Source organism: Chrysemys picta, unplaced genomic scaffold (assembly GCF_011386835.1).
Source record: "Chrysemys picta bellii isolate R12L10 unplaced genomic scaffold, ASM1138683v2 scaf67, whole genome shotgun sequence".
NCBI lineage: Eukaryota > Metazoa > Chordata > Testudines > Emydidae > Chrysemys > Chrysemys picta.
Genome location: NW_027052774.1, coordinates 167,325 through 174,956, shown reverse-complemented (window position 1 = coordinate 174,956; position 7,632 = coordinate 167,325). Strand labels below are relative to the sequence as shown.

The 7,632-nt window shown below is 51.5% G+C and overlaps 1 long non-coding RNA gene across 1 annotated transcript in view; it reads right to left on the bottom strand.

Moving 5' to 3' along the window:
* Window positions 1-4,928: 4,928 nt before the first annotated feature.
* The window catches only part of LOC135977894 (uncharacterized), a 30,655-nt gene continuing 27,951 nt past the window's right edge, over window positions 4,929-7,632 (bottom strand). Inside the window, exon 4 of the long non-coding RNA XR_010595331.1 lies at window positions 4,929-6,902. This is a non-coding gene — a long non-coding RNA (uncharacterized LOC135977894). The remainder of the gene's footprint in view (window positions 6,903-7,632) is intronic.

Genomic DNA, 7,632 nt, shown 5'->3' with positions numbered 1-7,632 from the left:
GAAGTAAGCGTTCTCTTACATGAAGCACTGTTGTTTTCTCAATGAGCTGGTCTCTAATCATCTCATCTGCCATATTCCCAAAGTCACAAGTTACAATCAGACTCCTCAGGGAAGCCATATACTGCATTATAGTCTCCCCTGGTTTCTGCTCACGCTGGCGAAATCTATAGCGATTAGCTACTACATTCACTTTTGGCACAAAAAAGTTCTTTAATGCAGTGAGTGCAGTCTCATATTTATCATCTGCAAGGGGAAAAGTGTAAAATATACACTGCCCTTCTGCTCCAAGGCAGTGGATTAGCAGAGCACGCTTTCTTACTTCAGAAATCTCTGTAGCACTGATTGTAAGCAGATAAGTCTCAAACATACGGATCCAGGCAGTAAAAGCAATTGGAGGCTCACCTGGGCTTTGCAGAAAGGGTGCAGGTGGGTTCAGAGGCAGAAGATCCATCCTCATCGCCAAAATGTTGTATCCACCAGGCAAAGTATTAACAACTTCAACAGAACTTTATTTACAGTGCAAGTCTCTTCTCCAAGCTGAAGCTGCACCCTCTGTAACTCTCCCAGCCTCCTCAACTCCGCCCCCTCCTTCCTGTTTCCTGTCCTTTCAGACCCCCCAACAGCCAGTGCTCCCAGTTCTAATAATTACAAGCAGCATCTAAACACCACATTGTGATCACAAGTTTCTTTTGCTTCTGATCTTCCAGTATCCTGACCGAGCTGACTCTCGACTCCTGTCATGTGAGTGTGGACTCTGGCTCTGACCAGTAGGTCTGGCTGCCCTTGACCCAGCTGTGACATTGACTTTTGTACAATTTCTCCAATGCCCTTTTCTGCACTCCAGCAAGATACACCAGTACCTTGCCTCCCAAAGTCCTAGTTGCCGGCTATTCAAGGGTGAGAGGGGTAGTGCTTGTATTTCCCCCACCCCCAGCCCAGCGGCTTTTCCTATGGGAATCTCCCTAGAGCAGAGGAGAAATGTGCTCTTCTCTTAGGATCAGTCCCAGCAGTAATTCCACCCACCCTGGCCTCAGCTCAGCTACTGTGTTTACCTGGGATCAGGGACCAATTTTGAAGCCCTTACTGTTAGAGGTGGGAGCAGAGCCTGAAGCTCCAGCAGTTTTCACCAAAGCACACCATCCAGTCTTTCTGTGGTCTGACTAGGGCTCCCCATCCATCTTGGAGCTGAACACCAGATGGGAGCTGATCAGGGCCAGCTCCAGGCACCAGCCGAGCAAGCTCGTGCTTGGGGCAGCAGATTCTAAGGGGCGGCATTCCGTCCGCCTTTTTTTTTTTTCTTTTTCGTTTTGGTTTGCCGCTCCAGCCGCCCTGTAGGGGGCGGCGGCGTGGAGGAGGGGAGTGCCCTGCAGCAAACTCGGCAGGGCAGCCCGCGTCCTTCCCTCCCAGCCGACTGGAGTGGCGCAGAGCCCTCCCGGCAGGTGGCGCGGCAGGAAGGGCCGCGTGGTGAGTGCCCCGCTGAAGCCCTGGCCGCCCCACTTCTGTCTCTCCCCCCCACTCCCTCTCCTTCCCCTCCCCGCTAGACCAAGCGTGCACTCTGCTGCACGTCTGCAGCACAGGGAATCCTCCTGCACCCTGGCTCCGGCTGCCCTGCCGTTTTGGGGTTTTTTTTTTCTGCTTTGCTGCTCCAGCCACCCCACAGGTGGTTTTTGTGTGTGTGTGTGTGCTTTGCCGCTCTGGCCACCCTGCAGGGGTGTGTGTGGGGGCGTGCGCGCTTGGCCGGTCCGCAGGTGTGGTTTTTTTTTTTTTGCTTCGCTACTCCGCCCACACCCCCCCGCAGGTTTTTTTGTTTTTTGCTTGGGGTTGCAAAAAAGCCAGAGCCGGCCCTGGAGCTGATAGATTGTCCTTGGTGGGCCAAGTTCTTGTGTGTGATGGTGCTGTGTGCCAGAGAGGGCCAGGAGCAGATGCACCACGCATGGCCAGGACCGGGCTAAACAGCCTGTAATGCTAGGTGAGTCAACCATGGCCACATATAGACACCTTGGGCATCCATGGGGACTGAATCTGGGTGCTTCACTGCTAAGAGCACAACTCACCCCAGTTTGAGTCATTACGGTAGTGACCCCTGCCAGCCCCTCTGAGGGGGGTCCGTATTGTCTCTCTAAGCTGGCGCACTGGGATGGAAAGCAATTGGCTGCAAGGTCACACACAAGGTCATGCCAGAGGCAGGAACGAAGCATGGTACTGATACCAGTCCAGCTCCAACCACTAGATACCACCCACTTCCAAAGCCAGAGAACCCAGGAGCCCTGACTCGGACAGCTAGGCCTTAAATGACAAGACCAACCCCCCTCCCACTCAGGAAGCCATAGAAGGGACCATCTGCTGAGCTCCCCTTTGCAATGCTGCTGTCAGAGACCATTGCTAGTGGATGCCAAGTGACTGAGCAGGGAACTCCTTGAGAGACTCCTAGAGACTTGCAGGTGTTTCACTGTGACCCTCTGGGAGCCATGGAAAGAGCGCTGCATTGAAGAGACTCTCCTGCTCTAACAAAGGGTTTCTGTTCTCCTAACTAGTCAGCCAGTGAGGCCAGTTTGCAGAATGTGGAAGAGCTGTTTGGCGATGGGTTGAAGGATTCACTGTGTAGATGGCAGCAGCTGCAGTGCCTGGGGTGTCCATGGGCCAAGCCTCCACTCCTGACACTCCAAGCTAATTTCCCACTGCTCTCAGTGGGGCTTTGGCTTTAGCTGCTGGGCCTGCGTGCCTAGACAGAAGACTCAGGTATTTCCACAGGTTGCTCAATGGCAAATGCAGCCACCCAAAGAAGTGAAGAAGAATGGAAATGAAAGAGCAAAGCTGGACCATCCGCTGAGCTGCTGCAATCAAGTGAGCAGAGCCGGGGAGAGAAGAGGGAGAACTCGAAGGTAGCTGGCAGCAGTAGGGAGGAAAAGCCAGGAGAGTAGAAATAAAGAGTTAATGATGCGGGCTTTGTCTTGTGTGGTGAAGGGTTGAAAACGGGTCTCTACTATCACACTAAACTTTGAAATAGCCGTGTGTGATGAAAGGGCAGGACTATAAAGGGAAGAGGTAACTCTAGGGGCTTGAATTCCCAGATCCTGTCGCTATTGCGTGCTTCTACCAGCCGATCTCAACCCAACAAATCCCTGAGGTGGTAGCAGTAGTGAGCTCTTGTCCTCTTTTTCTGGACTAGCCACCAGAAAAAGAACACGATACATGTGGCCAAGGAAATAGAGAGGCATGGGGGTCACTTGCAGTGTTGCCTGTTAACATGGCTCTTGTGGGGGAGCACCGCAGGTTATATTAGACTAGGTAGGAGCCACATGTCTCCAAACCTGCACATCCCGAGACTCCAGAGACCTCTCTCCAGATCCCAGAGTTTCCTCAGAGTCCTAAGGAGCCAGATGGAATCTGGCCTCTCCCCTCTCCCCCCCGCCCCCCAGCTCAGCAGTCCAGAAAAAGCTATTTGTAGACATGTTGTGTGTCCTCTGCCACACTCACCTGTTGCTGACTAATGCAGTCACAGAGTCCAGGCTCAGTGTCATGCATTCCTCTGGGCTGTGACAAGCAGGAGGACGTGAGCTGCAATGGATCCCCCTGTGCATTGGCTGAGTGGGTAACCTCTCTACTGCCATATCTGGTTTCCAGCCCACACGCACTAAGGAGGAGGGTGAGGGACTTACCCCAAAAGTGGGTGTGGGAAGAAGCAGAGTGAAGAGGTGATCAGAGAACCATCCCATAGCATTCCTCCTAGAGTCACTCCAACAACCCCCTGGCTCCTTCCTGCCGTAGGCCACAGCCCCTAGGTTCCATAGGGAATTTCTGAATTAACCCTCTAGAAAGCTGCCTCTGGCTCTACAAGCTCTCACACAGCCCTGTCACCAGAGGTAAGGAATAAGGTCCTGCCCCCCGCAACTGCTTGGGGGAATCCGCTCAGAGAAATCAGTGCAGGGCTTTATGCATCTCTACAAACAGATCACTTTGTGTGGTGTTGTCAAGAAGCTGCACACTCCTTGGCAGCTCTTTTTAGAGCAACATTAACTCCCACAGGGATTTCTGCTCTAAATGCTCTGGGCCTGAGGGAAAGATTCTGTGGAAGACAGGCCTTTCCCTTGCTCCAATCCAGGCTCTGCTGTTCTGATGCTGCAGAGCCGATAGGGAAGGTGTGAGGGTTCCTGGGCAGCATGGTTCTCTTTCTTTCCCGGTACTTTCCAATGGAGGGAAGAAAGGGAGACATGAGATGGAGTCTCTCCCTGGCTTACAGATAACCCATTCTGCAGTAACACAAGTGTGGACTCAGGGGAATGCTGTGCTGCGGAGCATGTGCCCTGCAAGATATCACTCATGAAGGGAAGCAACACTGCTCTTGGCACTGGAATCTGGGCAATAAGGAAGAGAAGTTGGAAATTCTCCCTGGGGAGGGGAAATGGGGAAACCCAGTGGGATGATGTGTATGACTGGAATGTTCGTGTCGCTGTGACGTTCCCTTCTGGTGTTATCTGGACCAGTGATATACTAGGCCACTCCAATCCTTGACTCTGGGAGCCAGCCTTACCCTGCTCTGCTGTGAAAACCCCACTCCTGGGCTTTTCACCCACAGCCTCTCGCATGTAAGCTGCTCCCAGCTACTCGCAAGCGAATGACACCAGCCAATATCTCCAGTCCCAGGCGCAACCCTAGAAACCTCCATCTTGCAGTGTCCAGTTATGCCCACTGGATGCTGCAAGGTTATATAAGTTCGTCAATTTAACAAAGAAATTGATATGCACCAGGCTTGCTATCACAAGGGGAGCCTCCGACACACTTCAAACCAAACACACTGCTTCACGTAGAATAAACAAACAGATTTATTACCTATAAGTGATTATAAGTCAAAGCATAACAAGTCAGATTTGGTCAAATGAAATAAAAGCAAAACGCTGATCTTAACACTTTCAATGTCCTTAAAAATGCTTCTCACCACAGGCTGGCTGATTACTTTTCAGTCAGGCTCTCCCCTTTGATCAGCATTTCAGTTGCTTGATGGTAGTGGTGTCTGTAGATGTAGGTGGAAGAGAGAGAGCATGGCCTTTCTTTCCTTCTGACTTTGCTCCCCGTCCCCTTCAGAGTCAGGTGAGCATTACCTCATCGCAGTCCCAACCTGCCTAAAGGAACAGGGTGACTCCCTTGAGGGTCTAATAACAGATTATTTTGTTGCTGCCTGCCTAAGCCAGTTTCCATTGTTCCTGTGAGGCTGGGCTGGAGCTATCTCTAGACCAGATCCTGCATTCCTTGGGCACTCTAATTCCCTTTGGCTTTGGGAGGTGCACAAGGAAAGTAGGTGCAGGTCTGAAAAGCAAATTCATATTCCCCCAGCAACACCAAAACCACAGCAGTACTCAGAAATTCGAAAGCCACTAACAGTGGGGAAACCTCGGGAAAAGTTCCCCAAAGCCCTAGCTACAAAATAAAATATTGATCATTATTAATGCAGTTTGTTAAAGAACAAAGGCCCAGTGAGGAATCAACTGCAGGAGACATAAGCCATTCAAAACTACATAAAGTACAGTGAATATGATCCAGGCGTAAATCAACATCTCTTCATTTCCATGGCATTAGCATGATTTACACCCGCTGAGAATCTGGCCCATTATGTGTTTGCACATGTTTGATGGGAGGTTGGATTGGTAAACAAAAGCACAATGTTGTCAAGGGGGTAATAATTACTAGGAAATTACTAGTTCTAAAATACATGGCTGGCAATGTGCTCCCTTGCCTCTCTTAACAGCTGTATGGAACTAACAAATCTTAAAAAAAGGCAACATATCAGTGAAATCAGTCGGGGGGAGGGTCAAAAGTTATCCAAAAAAACTGTTTTTTGATGGAAACAGGTTTTCAACTAATAAACATTTTTCACAAAAAGGATCTGCTTTCTGTGGAAAAACTCAAATACTGCAAACTCAAAAGATTTTGGCCCAAAAACAGATGATTTTGGGCGTGGATCAAATTTTGGGAGGGGTTTCAGCTGAAAATTATCAGGTTTTGAATTTTTGCAGGAAAAAATATCAAAATTTTCTGCAAGAAGAAAACCAGCCCATTTTTCTTTCAGACAGGGCTGGCTCTGCCCAAGTGCTGGCAAAGTCCACAGTTCCCACTGACTTCAATACGACAGTGGGCACTCAACTCTGGAAAAATCAAGCCCTTAGAGCTGCTCCTAGAGCGGGGAACTGTATCTAAACCCGCTACGGTTTTCTAGCCATGTATTTTTTTAATGAGAAAATAAAAAAAATTTGCAAGGAAGGGAGCTTGCAGGGACCGCCCCACGAGCCCTGAGCTCAGCGTTACGCGGGGGCTCGCTGTCTGCCAGGGAACTGAGTCTTTGAGTTCACTTGGCTGCTGCCAGGGGGACGGGACAGCTCCTCTGCACTGGGCATCTCTGGAGCTGCAGGCGCCTGGCGTGGCCTTGGGGCTCTGGCTGCCCCTGGCTCCCGGCTCTGCCTGGCCCTGGGGCTCTGGCTGCCCCTGTGTTCTCCACACGTTGGGTGGCCCCCGCTCACCTTGAAGCCTGGCGGCTCCCGCAGGTCCCACCGGCAGGCACAGCAGCAGGATGCCCATGATGCCGGTCACCTTCCTGGCCATGGTGTTCAGTCCCCGCAGGACTGGAGCCCGCCGGGCTGGGGCTGGGGCTGGGCCTGGGGCTGCTGCATTAGCAGGCGGGGCTTCCTCCTCCTTCCTGGTGCGCTGCCCGGGGCCTGAGATGGGCCAGGAGCCCGGATGCTGCGGCAGGGGGCACAGGTGATCGGCCCATGGCTCCTCCTCCCGGGACTGCTGCAGCGTCGGTGTTTGACACAGGCCATTGGAAATTGGAAAGGTGCAGGAAAGAGCCACAAATACGATCCAAGGGGCTGGAGAAAATGTCTGATGGGGAGAGATTTACAGAGCTGAATCTATTGAATATCACAAAAAGAAGATCAGAAGTGACTTGATTACAGAGCATAAATACCATCCCAGGGAGAGACTCCCGGGTACTAAAAGGCTCTTTAGCCCAGCAGAGACCACCAGAACAAAAACCAATGGCTGGAAGTTAGAGCCAGACTAATTCAAATGAGAAATAAGCATATACGCTGACTTTTATTTTTCCTGGTGGGTGCTCCATCCTCACTGCACCCCAAGGCCCCCCCACTCCACCTCCTCCCTCGAGGCCCCGCCCTCACTCTGCCTCTTCCTGCCTCTGCTCTGCCCTCTCCTCCGAGGCCCCATGCCAGCTGCCAAACAGCTGAATGGCAGCCCAGCTGTGACTGGTGGGTGTTGACCACCCCTGCTATTTTTTTCCATGGGTGCTTGAGCCCTGGAGCACCAATGGAGTCAGTGCCTATGCCTGATTCTCTTCTCACTTGTAGCCGTGTAAATCAGGAGCAACCCTAAGGAAATCAGTTAATGAACCCCAGCGGTTCACCAGCCTGGGAAGAGCCTAATGAGTGGCTGTGGTTCAATAACAGATATAAACCCAATCTGACAAGCCAGAGAAGGCACGTCAGACTGGCAGTGCCAGCAGGAATCTGAAACACACTTCTTGAGTTGAAGAGGGTACTCAGCAGGGGTAAGGCTGACTGGCATAGCTATACTGGCAAAGACGCTATAGTGTAAACAAGACCTGCATTAACCACGTTTTCAGGC